Source organism: Petaurus breviceps, unplaced genomic scaffold (assembly GCF_028583685.1).
Source record: "Petaurus breviceps papuanus isolate PSGF00001 unplaced genomic scaffold, PetGlider_PUasm1.0 91133, whole genome shotgun sequence".
In the NCBI taxonomy this organism is placed as follows: Eukaryota; Metazoa; Chordata; class Mammalia; order Diprotodontia; family Petauridae; genus Petaurus; species Petaurus breviceps.
In genome coordinates this window covers 52722978-52742886 of record NW_027187419.1, presented here as the reverse complement: position 1 = coordinate 52742886, position 19909 = coordinate 52722978, and the positions used below count along the sequence as shown (strand labels likewise).

The window sequence follows — 19909 nt, the reverse complement described above, 5'->3', positions numbered from 1 at the left end:
ACTGATGGTGGTAAGGGTTACAAAACTATTCTTTTGTAACTGTCACTTTTCATCTTTCAAAGGAGCAGCTGAAGTAGGAATAATTTACAAGGAACTCACAATCTAGTAAATGAGTTGTTTTCAACACAACAAACTGAAAATTCAGAAGACAAAAATACTGAGAGATGGTTAAGTCAGAAATAGAAAGGTATACGAGAGATTATATTTTATTCTGAGTATTCTTATTTAGGCTGTCATTTTTTGTCTTTGTATTGCCAACACTGAGCACATTACCTGGTATAAAGTAGAAACTTACCGTGTTTCCCCGATAATAAGACCTATCCTGAAAATAAGCCCTCCCCTTACTGTGTAAGATTCCTCTAAAATAAGCCCTCCTCCGAAAATAAGCCCTATTGAGATTGCTACTGTAGTGAAGGTGATCCCCTGCACTATTACCCTCTGTATGCACTGTCCCCCCCCCCGTGAAACACACGCCGCGCTCCCAGCTGCATCCAATCAGAGCTGCAGCAGTGAGCACGTCATCCTGTTCTTCCCCAGTGATTTACTTATTGAATAAAGGTACATTTTTTTGTTCACATTTACCTGTTTATTAAAATTGCTGTCAATGTTCATTAAAATAAGTCCTCCCCTGAAAATAAGCCCTCTGGTGTTTTTCTGTCCAAAAAAAAATTATAACAAGACAGTGTCTTATTATCGGGGAAACACGGTAGTATATGCTTGTGGCCAGATGGTTATCTTAAATGGGTGAACGCTTTCCAGGCACAGAGGAGGGGAAACACTAGGTCCTTTGGAGTAAGTAGTCTGACTCGGTTTGAGGATACAGTTCTTATAAAAGAGAAGAGGGCAGTCAAACTGAAAAGTTAAGGTTTGGAAGAAGGCTATAAAGGCCATGAAATGCGAATCTAAGAATTTTGGCCATTAGTCTGCAAATAATGGAGAGTCATCAACTGTCTGGGTTGGGTTTTTGCTTCCTGTTTTTTGGGAGACAAGAGATATATAAGATAAGAGATATTAAAAACTATCAGGAAGTTAGCATCTCAATACCCAGAATATTCCTTGCTCCCCACCATCACTTCCAGATTCTCCCTTTACCTTATTCACTCTGTAAACTTTCCTCCTTTGGAGTCCATCCAATTAACATTTTTCCGCTCAATTAAAACTTTGGTAGTTGAGAATATACCGAGCTCCTCAGTTCATTCTCTTTTCCCCACCTCAGCACTGGGTTCACCATCATTCTCTGCTCCCCAACTTGTGCCCTGCCCTTACAACTAAGAGTTTTTAACATCCATGTAGATATTCCATTAAATTCTCTATTTTCCTATTTCTTTAACCTTTTTTAAGTTCTGTGGCCTTTACTTTCACTCTGCCTCATTGCATCTGGTCATTACTCACAAATGTTGCAATTCCCTAATTAGAAACTGACATTCTTCTATCTAAACATAAGTTTCCATCATTCCACTGATCTCTGTGTTCCACTCTTTCCTCCTACACACCTGTCCTTCCAACTCATGGAGACATCCATCCAACCACTTAGTACTTTCTCAGGACAGTAATCATCTGACTTCACTTTCCTATCTCTCCAATTTTCCAATAGTTAAACCATTTCAATTCTACATTGTCCTCTGCTCTTCAATCTCTCGACCCCTTATTTTATCTCCATTCCTCTTACCAAACCTCAGTTGTGACTCCTCCTATTCGCTATAAGTATGCTGAGTGGGTTCATTACAAATCAGGTAACCAAACTTCAATGGGGCACTCACACTACAGCAAAGCAATCCTTTTATTCCTCTGTAATTGATTCCATACCTCACTCTCCACTTTAAAACCTTCTCTTCCCTCCTGAATCCCCTTAATTCTCTTCCCTCCACCCTCCCAACCCCCCCTCAGCTAAGGCCCTTTGTCTTTGTCCTCTACAGATGGCTTAGCCATTCAATGTCCATGCAAAAGTGGATAGAATGCCGGGCCTGGAATCAGGAAGAGCCGAGTTCAAATTTGGCCTCAGACACTTACTAGCTGTGTTAACCTGAGCAAGTCACTTAACTCTGTGTGTCCTTCCTGATTTGTAAAATGAACTTGAGAAAAAAATGGAAAACCATTCCAGTATCTGTGCCAAGAATATCCAAAATGGGGTTACAAAGAGTTGGACAGAAACTAATCAATGAAACATCTAGTCAGTGAGCTCATTCTTTCTTCACCTCAAAACCCCTTGGAATCATCTCCCACACTCTATTCTTTTCCCCTAGTTTCTTTTCCCCCATTCTGTATTATGACCAATTTGAAAAATGTGTACTTGATGCAACCCCTCCCCTCATCTTTGCCAGTAGACTGCTATCATCAATAGTCTAACCTTCCCAAGTCTTCAACCTCTTCCTACTGTTTCTTTCAAATATGCTCAAGTCTCCTCCATCCATTATAAAAAAATGAAGACTCCATTAAACCCTATCATTCCCTCAAGTTAGCTTCCTCTATCTCTTCTCTATTCCCAATCAAATTCCTTAAAAAAGCTGCCTCCACTTCCTCTCCTCTCACTCACTACCACAATCCTTTTCAATCTGGCTTTTTACCTCATCAATCAACTGTAACTACCTCTACAAAGTTAAGAAGTGATCTCTTAATCTCCAAGTGTAATGGTCCTTTCTCAGTTCTAACCCATTCTCAACTTACCTACTGCATTTTGACACTGTAGATTACCTTCCTTTCTTGGACATTTTCTCTCTTTTATGGGTTCTTTTCTGCTGTCCTAGTTCTGTCAAATTAATCCTTCTCAGTCTCCTTTGCTTTCTCAACATTCACATTCTATCCTGCCCTGTGTATAGATATACTTTGGGTGTACAAAGTTCTGCCACATTCTCTTTTCCCTCTATATTCTCTCTTAGCAAACTTATCAAATCCCATCAGATATGTGCATACACATACATATGCAGATTTGTACAGACAGACATATACATATACTTATACATTCATCATTTTGACCTTCACAATTGCGTAGCCAAAAAGAAAAATAAAGGACAATGAATCATGTTTTGAAAATGCAAATAAAACAGAAACCCTAAGAGGATCAAAGACAAGCACAGCAGTTCTCAAAGTTATAAACTGAATTTATCCTGTATTTTAAAAGAAAAGCAAGTATGTTAAGAGATTCACAATTTTAGATTCAAACCTCTATTTTACTTTTCTACATTTTATGGAAATGCACATTTTATTTGTCAAGTTCTGGAGAAAAATTAATTTTTAAAAAAGAAAATGAGGAATATATTTCCTGCTTTTAGAAATACCACTTTCTTCAAACACATAATTTCCTATTAAGGAAGTCTAGAGGTAGGCGGGTAGCACAGTGGATCTAGTAGGGGGCATGGAGTCAAGAGGACTCATCTCCCCGAGTTCAAATCTGGCCTCAGACACTAACTAGTTGTTCGACCCTGGGCAAGTGACTTAACCCTCTTTGCCTCAGTTTCCTCATCTGTAAAAGGAGTTGGAGAAGACCACTCCAGTATCTTTGCCAAGAAAACCTCAAATGGGGTCATAAAAAGTTGGACGTGATTAAAACAACATAACAACAACAAAGTCCCCCCCAATAGAACTAAATAGATTTTATTCCTTTTGGATCACTAAAATTCAATGAATTTCACTTTTTAATTGTCAAAACTAGTCCAGTAAATGCATGCTAATTGTACTACACACTATATGAAGGCAGTGGTCAGAACTTAATTCTGCCAGACTGCTTAACAATTTTTCTAGTAATTCTTATCAAATACTTTTTTCCTATCTAATTTAGATTTTCTCATTTACTTAATACTGGATTGAGTTAAATTGTACCTAATTCTTCTTTCTCTAGTCTGGTCCAACTGATCTTTTTTTTCTAAATAGTTAAATTACCAAACAGCTTTGATAATTATGAGGGTCTAAAGTGCTCTTCATTGCAAATATTTTCATTAATTCCCCTGATGATCAGGGATGTGGAACCTGTGATTTGTTCAGTGAAGTGTGGATTCAGTCAAAGGGCAGCACTTGAAGACCTACAGGGTTGCCACATGTTACCCACCCCTATTCTACACCTTTTGTTTCTCAAAAGTGTTAGAATTTTGTCTAGCTATATAAAGAATTATTCTGTTAGCTTAGCACTAAAATGTAGAAATTAATTTTGTAGTGTTGTAATTTTCATTATTTTGGTATCACCCAGCCATAAGGCACTGAATACCCTCAAGTTTTTATTTTCTTCTTTACCTTTTTTTTTTTTTTGCTTTTTGGAGGGCAATTGGGGTTAAGTGACTTGTCCAAAGTCACACAGCTACTACGTGTGTCAAGTGTCTGAGGTCCTACTGACTCCAGGGCAGGTGCTCTATTCACTGCACCACCCAGGCGCCCCTTATTTATCTCTTTTAAGAAGGAAAAAGAGTAGTTAATGTATATCACCTTTCATAGCTTTGGTGTGGGGAGTAGGGGTGGGGAGGAGGTGGATAGAAACAGGAAAGTTAAGAGAATGATAGTAAATACACAAGGACAGCAACGTAAATGGACAAAACAATCAAAACTGAATGCTGCCAAAATTATCGTGTCCAAACTACCCCTCTCCAAGAAAAAATATGAATGAGATGGTGTCTCCTTCCCTTCTTTACAGAAGGAATGATACATATGAGAACACTGGATACTGACATGTTTAATTTTGCTGAAAATATTTTCCCCTTTGTATCCTTTGTTATATATATGGCATGAATGGGCATAGAGGAGAAAACAAAGATGTAGTAAACAAAGATGATAAAAAAACAAATATAGCAATAAAAAAAATTTTTTAAGTAATTATGGTACCCAACCTATTTAAATAACTATTGATACAGAAAACTGGGAAATGGTTATAACACGCAAAATTAAGTTTAGAAGCAACCTTTGTAATGACTAAAAAATTCAGCCAACAAACACCTCTTTGCCAATGAGATAAAACAACCAATGAAAAAAAGGAAGGAAGGGAGGGAGGGAGATCTTAAAACATTAGAAGGATAAAGATTTTAAATAGCACCACCTCATAAAACAGCAAAAAGAGTAAGAGAAAAAGTAAGCTCACAGAAGAAAGCTTGGTAAAAGGACAAATTAAGAGAGAGTATGCCAAGCATGTTGAAGAATATATATAACTCCAAGGATGAAAACAAGGGCAAAGAGGAAATATCAACATTTCTGTAACAAGCTTATTTTCTAATCAATGATAGCTAAACCACTGTACATGGCCATGGTAGTCATCAATGCCCAATCCTCAATGTGTTAAAAAGGAAGATCAACCACAGAAAATTAGTCCATATAAAAGTAACAATTCTGATAACAATTTTTAAGCTATTAAAGATAAGAAATTACTAAACTGTTTGGGAAAAAAACATTGACCTTAATTATTGACCCTCAAAAAAATGCAACTAACACTTTCCTATGTCTACAAAATCCCTTTGAGTATATTCTACACATATTTCAAGGACATCGTTGATGAAAGCATGAGAATGGTGGTAAACAGGCAAGTTAATAGCTTAGCAGACATCTTATACTGGGAAATGTAAAATAGCTCTTTAATCAGCAACCATAAAAAAAGCATTTCTTTCTGGGATTAAAGCAAAATGCCACCTTTTAAAGGTTCCTCTCTAACAAGATACTAATCACATATGGCAAAAATCTTACAAGATTCCAGCAAAGATTAATAACATTAACTCAACAATATTCTGATTATCAGTATCAAGCTAGTAATACAAAGAGCCATATCCTTGCCAAAGATGTTTGCCACTATCATTCAGGACATCCAGTACAGAGACCCTACTAGACAGGTATTCCCTATAAACAGAGGTCTTCCAGATTTTGCTGATTGTAGATGACATTTTGCTGAATGTATCAAACACGCAGAACCATATATACACTGTGCCCTATCCACACAGGAAAAATTAAATAGATGAAGGTCTTGTTATTCAGACTAAAATATTACAATCCATAAAGCTGGTCTGTCAGTTTATGTAAAACCTAGAGAGATACTTCAACTGAGCAATTAAATGGGACCAAAACTGAATAGGAGAGAAGACTAGATTTTCATTTAGGGAAAAGACAGCACCAAGATCCTCCCTAAAGCAAAGACTCATCTTCCAGTGATTCAGCATAGTTATACACCTTGGAATATCACAATCTCCAAAGAATTAAAGTTGCAGAAAACTCAAAGGACAATGAAAATAAATGCTTATGTGGGTGTGAGTAGGCCATTTCTATGCCAAGAGATCTGGAAGGTCCCCAGCATGCTAGCTGATCCCATGTGGAGAATCTACATTCAGCAAGCATATGTTTTAAATGCTGACGTATAATATCGGACACAATCTATGAAAGGACATAGGCAAGATTCCTACTGGATGAGAAGTAAATGAACTATGATTTTGCACTATGAAATGAAACCTATCCACATCAAATATGCTATCAGAGGCAAGAGAGGAGGAATAGTGTAAGAGTTATCAAAAGGTTTAGCAATAATGATGTTTAATGGGGAAAAAAAAGTTATTTTTACACTTAAAAATGCACAGACGAGAACCAAAGCAAATTCAGAAGACAGAAGAGATAAGCAGGACAATTTTGAAAGTAACATGCAGAATATATTATATATAATTTAAATGGGAGATTTAGTTTAATAGGGAATCTTCTTTTCGTGTTCTGCTATATAGAAAATACTCCCTTTTGGTGTTTCAGTTCTGAATTTAAAAAAATTTTTTTTTATAGTTTGGAATATGTGTAATACAGACTTCCTTAAAAGCTTTTGCATACATTGTCACTACCATTTTTCTTAGTATCTGTCTTAAGTCAGTCACCACAATCTCTAACTTTGTTACATGACCAAGAGAGTATCTACAAAAATAACATATTAAAACAAAAGGTACCTTCTTTTAAAGAATAAAGCAAGGATGTTCCATTTTTCAAACAGTTAACCAACAAGTACTAAGAAACTCCTTCCTCTTCAGGCACAGAACTAGACAATAATGATACAAGTTAAAAAAGAGTACTTAAAACAAGCTCATGTTCAAGTACATATAAAAAATAGACACATCATAAACAGTAAGTTCATACATAAGTACATGTACAAAAATTAAATAATGGGTAGTCTAGAAGGGAACTACTACTAACAGGCAGGAGGATCAGTAAAGTATTCATAAAGAAGATGGTAGCTGAGCCACATCTTAAAGGAAGAGAATGTAAGGTGAAGTTCATTCCAGACATGGAGGGCAGGTAATAAAAAGGCCAACTGGTATGGATTAATGAGTTCAAGAGGGAAGTAATGACCTGGAAAAGACAGATTGAGAAGCTAAAGAGAGGATGTCTTATTCTAGAGGAATTAGGAAACCACTGATATTGGTTGAGGAATAGTCATATGATTAGATCTACATTTGAGGAAAATGTATTCTTCACTGCTATTATTTGACAGTTCTACAAATGCTAACTACCACAATAACAAAAAATAAAACTGATAAAATATACAAAGAAAATTTTCAATATTGACAAATAACATATTGGCTTTTAGAAATTTAGAGAATAAATTTAAAAATTATTAATAAATTCAGCAAAGTAACAAAATCTAAAATAAACTCACAAAAAATCACAAGCCTTTCAGAACATTATGAACAAGACAAAAAAGAAACTGTCTTTAATTGGAGAGATCTTAACTGCTCATGAGTGACCATGCCAACATAATAAAAATAATATTAGCTAAATTAATCTACATGATAATGCCATACACCAAACTATTTTATGAACCTAGACAAAATAATAAAATTCATTTGGAAGAAGTATAGCATTAAAAATCTCAAGGGACATGTTGAAAACAAAAAGGAAAGGAAAGTGTCCTAGGATCTCATACTATACTACGAAAGGCACTATCATCATTAAAATTGTCCAGGGTGGATTAAAAAGTAGAAAAATGAATCAACACAACAGATTAGGTACACAAGCCCTGGAAGTCATCAAATGTAGTAGGAGTAGCATTCAACAAACCTAAGAATACAACTATTAGTTCTATGACTCTTTATTTGACAAAATATACTGCTAAAATTGGAAAGCAGTCCGAAAAAAAGTAGGTTTCCACCAAATTCAAATATTCTATGCCACAATAAACTTCAAATGGATATATTATCTAAACATTAAAAGAGTAGGGAAGGGAGAACTTTCTTAATTATGATGAGGGCCAGTTCTAAACTAAACCTGGGACAGAGATGATCACTGGAGACAATGTGAGTAAATCTAATTAAATTGAAAATCTTATGCAGGGACGGCCAGGTAGCACAGCGAGTAAGAGCACCAGCTCCAGTGTCGGGATGACCTGGAGATCAAATCTGGGGCTCAGACACTTAGCACACACCTAGAAACACCTGGCCGTGTAACCTTGAGCAAGTTACTTAACCCCAATTGCTTAAAAAAAAAAATCTTATGCAAAAACAAAATCAATGAAGTGAGAATTAAAAAGCAAATAATGAACTAGGGAGAAAACTTTTGTAACTCATTTCTCTTATAAAAATATGGTATCTAAATATATTTGGAACTGATACAAATATAAGAACAAGAGTCATTCCTAATGAGATAAATGAACAAAAAACTGGAAGTCAACCTATTAACAATTACATGGAAAAATGCTCCAAATCACTAACAATAACAGAATTGAGAATTATAGTAACTCTGAAGTTCCACAAGGATGTTGACAGTAGCACTTTTTGTTATAACAAAAAAATGAGAACTAATAAGCTTGCCATCAATTAGGGAATGCTGAATAGGACTTGGGGAAATTTGGGAAGATTTATGTTAATTGATACAGAGAGAAAAGTTCAGATTTAGAAGAATATATGACCACAGCGAGATAAACAAATGCAACTTTGTAAGACAAGAGAACGCATGATAGTAACTACCAATCATGACTTCAAATGACTAATGATGAGGGATACTTTCCACCTACTGGTAAAGGAATGATGGATAAGACATTTTCAGGCACACCCAAAGTATTGACTCTTTTGCTGAACTATACTTGTTTGTATAAAGGAGGACTTCTTTTTGGGAAGAACAAAGAATTAAGTTTTCAATAAAATATTTAAAAATACATACAACATTTACAGATAAAATTCACAAGGTGATACAAAAAAGCGGGGCAATTTTGTTTCTAAAATGTTCAATTTAATCTAAAATGATAAACTACATGAGCTCAGTTTCATACACATTTGGATCAGTATTAATGACAAACTTTTACCACTTAAAGAACCACACAGAATTAGAAAGGTAAATTATACTGATTTGAAGATTTAACATGTATGCTGAACGATAAAAAGTAATTACGTCTTTTTGTCCCTGAAAAACTTAAATGGAAATGAAAATCCACAATCATTTAAAACTGATAAACTAGGAAATTGCTTTACAAAGCAATCGCTATGAAATCTTTAATTTTTTAGGCATAAGATTTATAAAAATTCCATTTTCACAAACTTATCAAGTTATAGAATAGAGAGCCAGCTCTGGAGTAAGGAGTTCAAATTTGGCATCAAACATTTGACACCAACTAGCTGTGTGACCCTGGACAACTCACTTAACCCCAATTGCCTTGTCTCCTCCCCCCCGCAAAAAAAAGAATAAAAAACCTCTAATACACAAAGTATAAACTTTAGTAATCAGGGTGGCCAGGTGGCGCAGTGAGTAAGAGCGCCTCCCCCATAGTCTGGAGACCTGGGGTTGGTTCCGGGCTCAGATACTCAGCACCCACACAAAATAACTGGCCATGTAACCTTGATCAAGTTACTTAACCCCAATTGCTTTAAAAAAAAAAAACTTTAGTAATTAGTTCAAATACCACAATCAGTTTAAATATACTTGTAAATATAATTTAACTATGTAATTAAGGCTAAATACATGTTAACTTTAGGTAGAAATTATCATCAGAACAGTTTTTGTACCATTTAACTTAACAGTTTGGTTTACTATCTTCCTTTGACTTAACTCTTTATTTCACCACATATATTAGAGCAAGGTTTTTCAGGCTTCCACTATAGCTGCTCCAAATCACACACACAAATCAGTAATAGTAATAATCCACTCCCCAGTGTCACATTCTTTCAAACAAAAAAAATGTTGTTAAAAGTATGTTTTTATAATATTCTCTCCACCCCATCCCAGCAACATTTGTGTTCTTGCTTCTCATATCTTTAACCTCAAAATTATTATAAGACACTAGATAAGGCAAGGCACTATTTTACTCTGAACAAGTCACTTCTCTAATTTTCAATTTCCCAGGGCTATCTAAATAATAAAAATTTTAACAGCTAGCATTTATATAGTATTTATAATGTTTTCAAAGCAGCTTACAAATATTGTCAGTTTATCTCTCTTACCTCTATCTTGAGGAGTAGTGCTATCATTACTCCATTTTATACAAAAGGAAAGTAAGTCAGAGAGATGTTCCAGTGATTGGCCTGTGGTCAACACAGTGATAGAAGGCCACCTTTGAACTCAGGTCTTCCAGACTCCAGGTCCAGTAATCTAAACACAAATTCACCTAGTAGCCTACAGGACCATAAATCTGGAATCCTGTGAAAAATAACATCTACCACACAAAGCCCCCCACACAGGATCCATCCTGAGTTTGCTTTAAGATCTCTAGTGAGAAAGAATCCACTACCTCACCAAGCAGCCCATTCACTTTTTGATCACTTTAGCTCAGAGAAAGTTCTTGCTTATAACTCAGGAAGACTAATGATAGAAAGGGAAATTCACATCCAGAGAAAGAACTAGAGTTTGAATGCAGATTGAAGCAAACTACTTGCTCTCTCTCTTGTGTTTATTATGTTTAGTTTCCTCTTTCTTGTTCACTACATTTTATCAGTCTTTTTACAACTTGACTAATGTTTAGTGTGAAGGTACTTGTAGAACCTATATCAGATTGCATGCTGCCATGAGGGGGAAGATTGGGAGAAAGAGTAAATTTTTTTTTTACAAAGTTCTTGCTTAAATCTAGTCTAAATTTGCTACCTCTTTTCAACTTCCAACCATTCAAGGTGCCTAGTTCTACCCCCCAGGCAATCTAAATTCTTCTCCCTTAGCACAATAGTGTACAAAAAATTAGGTGCTTAAAGTTTGAGAAACTGACAAATAGGATTGTATAAAAGACTAGAGGGAGAAGAAAGAATCAAAGACAACTGGAGATTTAAGCCTAGGGTACTGGAAAATAAGTAAGGAAAGGAAATAAGCATTTTTAAGCACCAACTATATGCCAGGTAATATGCTAATCTTACAACTATCAAGTGAGATGGGTGCTGTAATTATTCCCATTTTACAGGTAAGAAAATTAAAACTGACACAGGATTAAGTGACCCGTCCAGGGTCACACAGCTATAGTATCTGAGGTTGGATTTGAATTAAGGTCTTCCAGACTTCAGGCCCAGTACTCCATCTAATGCACAACCTACCTGCGGCTAGCTAAGTTTTAGGAGTGATGTCAGAAGCATATTCTAGTTACTTCATATTCATAAGAGTACAGGAGCAAAGATTTAAAAAGCTAGAAGGGAATTTAAAGGACATTCAGTGCCAAACCTCATTTCACAAAAAAGGAAATTGAGGCTTAAAGAGTTTATTAAAAAATTGCCCCCCATTCCCCAAAATAGAATTGCCTAAAATAAGAAAGGCAGTGGACCTGTGTGTCTTCTAAATGCAAGGCGCTGAATACTACAACTATCCAGGAGGCAAAGTGGGGGATAAAGACACTTCCATTAGAAGTCATTTGAATAGATGATAAATGAGGCTAAAGGATAAATGATAAATAAATAGGATAATATCACTTATGGAGCAAAGATAAAGTGACAAGACCAGGGCATATAGCACATTCTCCAAGAAACCAAAAAGGAACAGTCACAAAGGTAAGGATATTCAGGAGAGGAAGTCATCCTCTAGAAGCTAAGGAAGGTAAGGATTTCAAAGTGGTAGTGGCAAATTCTGCAAAAAGATTTAAGGATGAGGACAAGAAGATAACGGGTTTGGTTAGGTTACTAGTAACTTAGCAAAAGCACTTTCTAAAAGACAAGTGCCAGAATGCACGGAGTTAAGAAGTAATTTGATAATTAGGAAGGAAACAAACTGTACATTACGCTATCAATTTATCTGTAAAAGGAAGAGGGGATGAGATGATTGCTGTAGAGAATAAGTGTCAAAAGAAAACATTCTGCGTTTGTTTTTTATTAAAATAAGGTAGACCTCGTACAAGTTTGCAAGTAGGTGGGGAAAATAAGGTGTGAAAACAAATGTAAGAGTAGAGATGAATAATGGAATTTGGTTCCTCAAATGGGTGAAAATATTTCATTTTTAAACCTGAAGGAAGAGGACTGCTGAGTATTTTTTAAAGTTTCAGAGATGAAGGAACTCATATCAAATGTCCTCAATCTCTTCCAGCAAAACAGGTGAGATCACTTGATGATAAAGTAAGCAAAAACTAAGTTATAGGTAGGTCTGATCTGAATAATTTTATATAGTAAGACATGACGCAAATTCTACTTGAGAATAAAAACACAAAATATTAATATATCCAACTCTGTTATTGATAGGTATCCAGAATCAAAATTTTCAATTATATTTTAGACACTGGCTTCAACTAACTTTATCCCCATCTAAATGTGATTTAAAATTACTCTTTAGAACATTTAGCAAAATTATTATTAATTTTATAGGCAGAATATGAAAAAATTCTTTGTATCAAATTTCTATTTGTCTCTCAAGAGTCTTAGTGCAGTTTTAAGCAAATAAACCTTAAAATAAAGTTTTAAAAAAAGTTTGGGACACAATATTATAGACAAGGTACATCTAATAACAAAAACCATTCCCCAATACATAAATGCCGAAAAATATGAAGTTTTCAAAAGAAATTTCTAAAGATTAACAAGGCTCCAAATCAATCAACAGAAAAATGCACATCAAAATAATGCTAAGGTTTTATCTTACACTCCAGCAAACTGACCAAGATGACAAAGTACAGGAATAATAGTGTTGGCAGAATTATAGGAAAATAGCACACCAGTGAATTGGTGATCGAACTGGGAATCAACTTTTGGACAGTAATTCGGAATTAAGCAATAAGTTTACTGAAGTGCCTATATTCTTTGATCCAACTAAAATCCCATTTTCTATAGGAAACCTTTTTTAATCCCTCTTAATTCTAGTATCTTCACTCAGTCGATTATTTCCTATTTATCCTGTATATAGCTTGTTTTTAAGTATCTGTATGCTTGTTGTCTCCCCCCTCAGATAGTGAGCTTTTCTTGATACCGTGTTTCCCCGATAATAAGACACTGTCTTATTATTTTTTTGGACAGAAAAACACCAGAGGGCTTATTTTCAGGGGAGGGCTTATTTTAATGAACATTGACAGCAATTTTAATAAACAGGTAAATGTGAACAAAAAAATGTACCTTTATTCAATAAGCAAATCACTGTGGAAGAACAGGATGACGCGCTCACTGCTGCAGCTCTGATTAGATGCAGCTCGGAGAGCTGGCGTGCTTTTCGGGGGGGGGCGGTGCATACAGAGGGTACCACAGTAGCAATCTCAATAGGGCTTATTTTCGGAGGAGGGCTTATTTTAGAGGAATCTTACACAGTAAGGGGAGGGCTTATTTTCGGGATAGGTCTTATTATCAGGGAAACGCAGGTAGCAGGGATTGTCTCTTGCCTTTCTTTATAAACCCAGAATTTAGCACAGTACTTGGGACATACAGAGCAGGAGCTCAATAAATGCTTACTGACAGACTAAAATTCCACTATTAAGCTTCAACACCAAGGAAGGTCACTGGGAACAAAGTCATCATACCCAACAAAATATTTATAAGCGGCACTTTTTTTGTGGTAGCAAAGCAAAGATGATATTGATTAGAGAATTCTAAATAATATATGGTATATAAATATAATGATTACTATTAGATATGAAATGAGGAATATGAATACAGAGAAGCAAGGAAAGAACTGAAATAGGCTGAGTCAAGAAAGCAACAATCACAATGTCAATGTAACACACTATGTCAAAGTAAACAAGAAGAGCTACCACAAATCAAAAATTAATGTTGCGGGGCGGCTAGGTGGCAAAGTGAATAGAGCACCTGCCCTGGAGTCAGGAGGACCCGAGTTCAAATCCAGCCTCAGACACAACACAAAAAACTAGCTGTGTGACCTTGGGCAAGTCACTTTAATTGCCCTAACTTCCCCCCTCCAAAAAGCAAAAACAAAAAAAAACAACAACAAAAAAATCAATGTTCCATATATAACTGTAACATTTCTTGTCTTCACAATGGATTGGGGAAAGGTGGGAGGGAATTCCAAACTCAATTTTTAAAAAATGAATGTTAAAAAATAATATTTTTTAAACTGAGGAATGTTTCAAAGAAGCATGACCCCAAAATAGAGATACAAGAGAGTATCTCCACCCTATTCCTATGAAGAGGTGGAAGATCCATAACTATGGTATATTACATGTGTTTTCAGATTTTTTTTCAATTAATAGGTAAGTTTTGCTTATCTATTTCTCTTCTTTCTTTTCTTTTAAAAACCATTTATTATATGGAATGTAGGCTTTCTGGGAGGGGGAAGGGAGGGATTATTGGGAGAAATTTTGGCAATGTAAAAAAGATACAAGTAAAATTTTTTTTTTAAAGAAATCTCAGTTTTTAAAATCTCACATGCTATCCCTATATCAGTGAGTTAGAATGTGTATTAGAAATGCTAAAGCACAATAAATGTTAGAGAGCTAGAGATTAGGTCAATATATAAGTGCTATTTTGGGGCAGATGACATTAAAACCAAAAATACATTGCTTTGTTTTATATAATAGTGACTAAACAAATTAAACCATAGACACTTGCCCAATCCCCAAATGAGAGGAAAGCAACATATTTGTGAAATGGCTAGGTAAGGACATTAAGTCCAACAGAATAGTTAAAAACTGATCGGCCCTAACAAAGGTCCAACTACCAGAGTTAAAATGATCTTGCAGGCCATCTGGCCCAAACTAAAAGGAATATCCCTTCCTTTATCACCACCAAGTGGTTAGGTACACAGCCTTTGCTTTAACACCTCCAACACCTTCTTGCCTATTGCTATTTTCCATCTGGAGATGCTCTAGGTTGGTATCTCCTAGGTTAGTTCCCAAATTGAGCACAATATTCCTGATGTAGTCTAACAAAGAATACAAACTTGTTATTTCCCTTTACTTCTATTATTATGGCCTAAGAAGTGACCAGTAGATTTGGGCTCAATTTCAAGACCCTTGTAACAGAAAACGAGATAACTGAAAATATTATAGGTAGCCTTTAAGGAAGAATTCCTTAGTACTAAGTATGTTCAAGCTAGAAACAAAGCAAATACAAGAATGTTGAAGGGGATTCATACATTAGCTAACATGTGGTTGGTCAGACTAGATTAACTGTCTCATATCTTGAGAGTCTGATTTACTTTTAAGAAGACAAAACTGTTCTATACCACTCTGCCCAGGCATCTCACAAATGCATATATTTTGTTAGTAGTCAAAGGAGAGAAATACAACAGAGAATCTACAACTTACAGAATACATTTAAAGGAAAAGTGGACCAAGACACAGGGGCCCTGGCAGGCTATAGTCAACATGAGGCTATGAAATGAAAAAAATTTCCTCAGCCACACATATCAATCAGTCTCATTTCATAGCTCATCAAACTTTCCTCTTGTAAGTTAACTGGCCCACACAAAAGAAAAAAAAAATCTATCTTAGATCTGTAACTCCATTTCTAATCAAGCTACCTCGTACTTGACCCAGATACTTAAAATATTTTTCCTAACCAATCCAAATATGATTAGAGGATACTTAACTACTGGGACTAGTGGATATACTAATATCTCTTCTATCTCCTAAAATGAGAAAACTAAATTAACTCAACCTACCCTATCCAGTAAGATTATACTATTAGCTTTTATTTACATTCCATCACTATTGCTGAACTTGCTTGAAATACTCATTTTACAATTTGATATTTTTATATATAGTACAAAAAAACAAGTACAAATATGTTTTCAATTAGCACAAGTTTAAATTTTATAGACAAATGATACCTGGAGTCAATTAAGAAAACAAGGACAAGGGGCAGCTAGGTGGCACAGTGAATAGAGCACTGGCCCTGGAGTCAGAAGTACCTGGGTTCAGATCCAGTCTCAGACACTTAACACAAAAAATAGCCGTGTGACCTTGGGCAAGTCACTTACCCCCAAATGCCCTCCAAAAAGCAAAAAGAAGGACAAAATGTAGACCTTCTTCTAAAAAACGGTTCTTAATCTGTGGGCCATTAACTTTTTAAAAAATATTTCGATAACTATATTCCAATATAGTTTCCTTTGCAGCCTTATATATTTTATTTTATGCATTTAAAACACTAAGAAATCTATAGGTTTCACCAGTCTGCCAAAGAAGTGTCAATGACACAAAAATGGTTAAGAATCCTTGCTCTAAAGAAAGTCATTCCAGTTAATATCTGAAATGCAATGAACTAAATTCTTTAACACTCTGGCAAACCTTCACATATCTTTGGGGGGAAAAAACCTCAGTAATGATATAAATATAAGATGGTAGGTTGACAAGTACCAGATCACCCCAAGAGCTTAAATAATTTAAAATTACTTTCAGAAACATTTTAACATAAACACTTACGTAGGGAACTTTAATCCAATCCACAAAAACAGATTCCCAACAATTTCCAACTTCCACTATCATTAGTAATGAACCCAGTCTTGGAAAAACCAAGCCATTCACACACCTTAAGAATTTACTTCTTATTACTACATTCTATCCCAATACAAAGATTCTTTTTGTACCTTTCATTAACTGAAATTTAAATTCGAATCTCTATGTTCTTTATAAGCTTTGCTTTCAATTTTCACTAAATGGTCATTTCATGGGGACAACTAGTTTCTGGTTTGTTTTGGGGGGTTTTTTGGGGGGAGGGCAATTGGCGTTAAGTGACTTGCCCAAAGTCATAAGGCCAGTAAGTGTTAAGTATCTGAGGCCGAATTTGAACTCGGGTCCTCCTGACTCCAGGGCCAGTGTTCTATTCACTGTGCCACCTAGCCACCCGTTTTTTTTTTTTAATTGAGACATTTTTATGTCATAGAGGACATCGTAGTATAATAGACAGGTGAGCACTGACCATCAGGATCCCTAGGTTAGTCTTAACCCCACCACTAAATATCCATGACTACTATTTCACTGACCTGAGCCCATTTCCTGCTCTGCAAACAGAGGGATTTACCCTAAGTCTCAAAGGTCTCCTGAACTCTAAACTCCTAAGATTCCATGCCTACATAGGATAAGAAAACACATCAACCTGAGTAAGAGAATGTAAAAATCAAAAACAATAATTATATAAAAAGCAATTTTCATCTAAACTGAAACGCTTTACATTAGAACATTAGTTTAAATTATCTGGCTTTCTGATACAGTTCAACATTTACTAAGTGACTAATGGTACAAAGTCTCACTATGATTTGAGGGAACTACAAAAGACAATCTCTGCCCTGAAGGCGATAACTAGTAGAGACTCTAAAAAAAAAAAAATCACACCAAAACCAAATTTGAGTATTTTGAAGTGCCTAATGAAAAGTGCAAAAAGATGGAGAATCAAATGAGATATCAGTGACTTCCAGGTAGGCCCATCAGGGAAAATTCCTTTTAAGGATGAGGAGACAGGACAATCCAAGGTAAAGAAAAGTGGACTAGAAGTGCCCAGAAGTCCAAGTTGCATTGTCTTTTCCTTGCTCACTGGGCTCAAACTAACTTCATGTTATTTGAGTAGTATACCCACCCCTCAATAAATCCCAATTCTCTCTAAAGAAAACAAAAAAGGGAAACCATTTATTAGAGGTTATTCCAACTTGATAATAATGTCAATTAAGTTACTTTGTTGATTATTCAAGGCAATTAACCTGAAATTTCAAAATAGTTGAAAAAAGAAACATTTCACATTGGCTTAAGTAAAATCATAAAGGCATTCTACTACCAAAAAACATATTTGTTCCAACAAAAACAGCCAGACTCAGAGGTTCCTATAGTGGGTAATGTCACCTGATGCGCCCCCCCCCCCCTGGAACAATTGAAGGGAACTATAGTAGCCTCAGGTGAAATTGGGGAATGGGGGGGGAGGGGTAGCCCTGAATAAAAGCAAGGGAGCACTGGAAGCATAAGAAAAAGAAAATTTTCAAAAACCATTCATGCATGTTCCCATCTGTTGTGTAACAGTTAAAGTCATAGTGATTACATTATCTTCCAAACACAAAATGCAAATTATTAACTGATCAGTGGTCAAGTCAGCCCACAGGTCTTAACAAGCAAGTGCAGACAAATCAGCCTGAGGAGCACTGCTGGGTCCAGCAAGCATCAGTAGGAACATGTGTGTGTAATGACTTGTTTACAATACAATACTGTATTGCGTCATCAAAATTTCAATGCAGGAAAAAAACCCACAAATTTACAACAAATTATTAAATTTAAATTTTTTTAATTTTTATACATTTTTTAAATTACTCAAATTTCAAAACTGTTAAAAGGTTAAAGAAAGTAGATTTCTGGGGGCCAGTAGGCCAAATAAGTTTGGAAATCTCTGAGTTAGGTGGTATAGTGGAAGACAGACTTGGGAGTCAGAAAGATCTGCTTTTAAATGTAACTTCAGAACACATTTGTCCCTGAATAAGTTACTTAACTTCTGAAGGTCAGTTTCTTCATCTGTAAAAGAGATGAATATCATCAGCACCTATCTCACAGGGTTCTTGTGAAGATCAAATGAGACACCTTATTTAAGTAAACCTAAATGTTAGTTACTATAATTATCTATGCCACCACCCCCCATTAGTTAAGATAAAGCTGGTCAGAGCAAAGGCATAAAAATAAAAATAAATTTTCATCCTTCTTTCAAAGAAGCTATTAGATAGCTCTTCATTTGTGTTCAGCATTGCAATTAAATGCCTATCTGTCCCTGTCCTTCCCTTTCCGTTTTTAAGTAACTGTAAGATTAAAAACAAAATGGGAAAATATCTGAACACTAACCACCTCCAAGTAGTTATGATCCAATGTTACATCAAAAAAGCTGCTTGAAAGGGAACAAAGTGTGAAGCATAGTTCTGTATCTATAATTTTTATATTAACAGGTTCACCTACTGAAGAGTTTAATCCAATATTTTTAAAGGTATCCATATTCCTTTTAATTTCAAAGACAGGACAAGAAAATTAAATGAGTTATTAGCCTTACCTTAAAAACTGCTATATGAGTTTTGAAGCTCTATTTCACACGAGTAATTTTTCTCCATTGTAAATACAATTATACATCCCTCCATTCTCAAAAAATACTACACTTTAACATACGAAATTCAGTGGTTTTGGATTGGATGTGATTAACTTTTCCTGAGCATTTGGTGTTTACTGCATATTTATGCAATAACCTGCAAAACTGATGCAGCGCCCCTAGCGAGAGTCCTGTAAATCCCAATTAAACAAAATTCCACGGGTTCCGAAAATACACTGTCGTGAGGTACAGTATTAACTTTTGTCACTGAACTACTTTATAATCTGCAAATCTTAGTTTTGAGGAAAAGAAAAAAGTTTCATATACAGCAACATATTACAACCATTAAATTCTAATTCTTATTTAATAATCAATACAGAAAAACATCTAATATCAAATCCTGAGACTTTGAAAATAAGGGCAAATAAGAGTCATTAGTCTGTTCAGCATTTAAATACACGGACTGAAACAACCTAAACTCTCGGTCTCCAAACTCAAAGCATCTTGTCACCCATTCGACGATAAGACATCCATTTTTTAAACAATTTGGACACCAAGTAACAAATTAGTTTCCATTTTCCCAATCTCTCCAGCGCCTTCTC

General features: G+C 35.4%; 1 protein-coding gene across 3 annotated transcripts in view; it reads right to left on the bottom strand.

Annotated features, from left to right (window-relative positions):
- The window catches only part of ZMYM2 (zinc finger MYM-type containing 2), a 93100-nt gene that overhangs the window by 71583 nt on the left and 1608 nt on the right, over positions 1-19909 (bottom strand). The gene's annotated exons all lie outside the window — the stretch shown is intronic.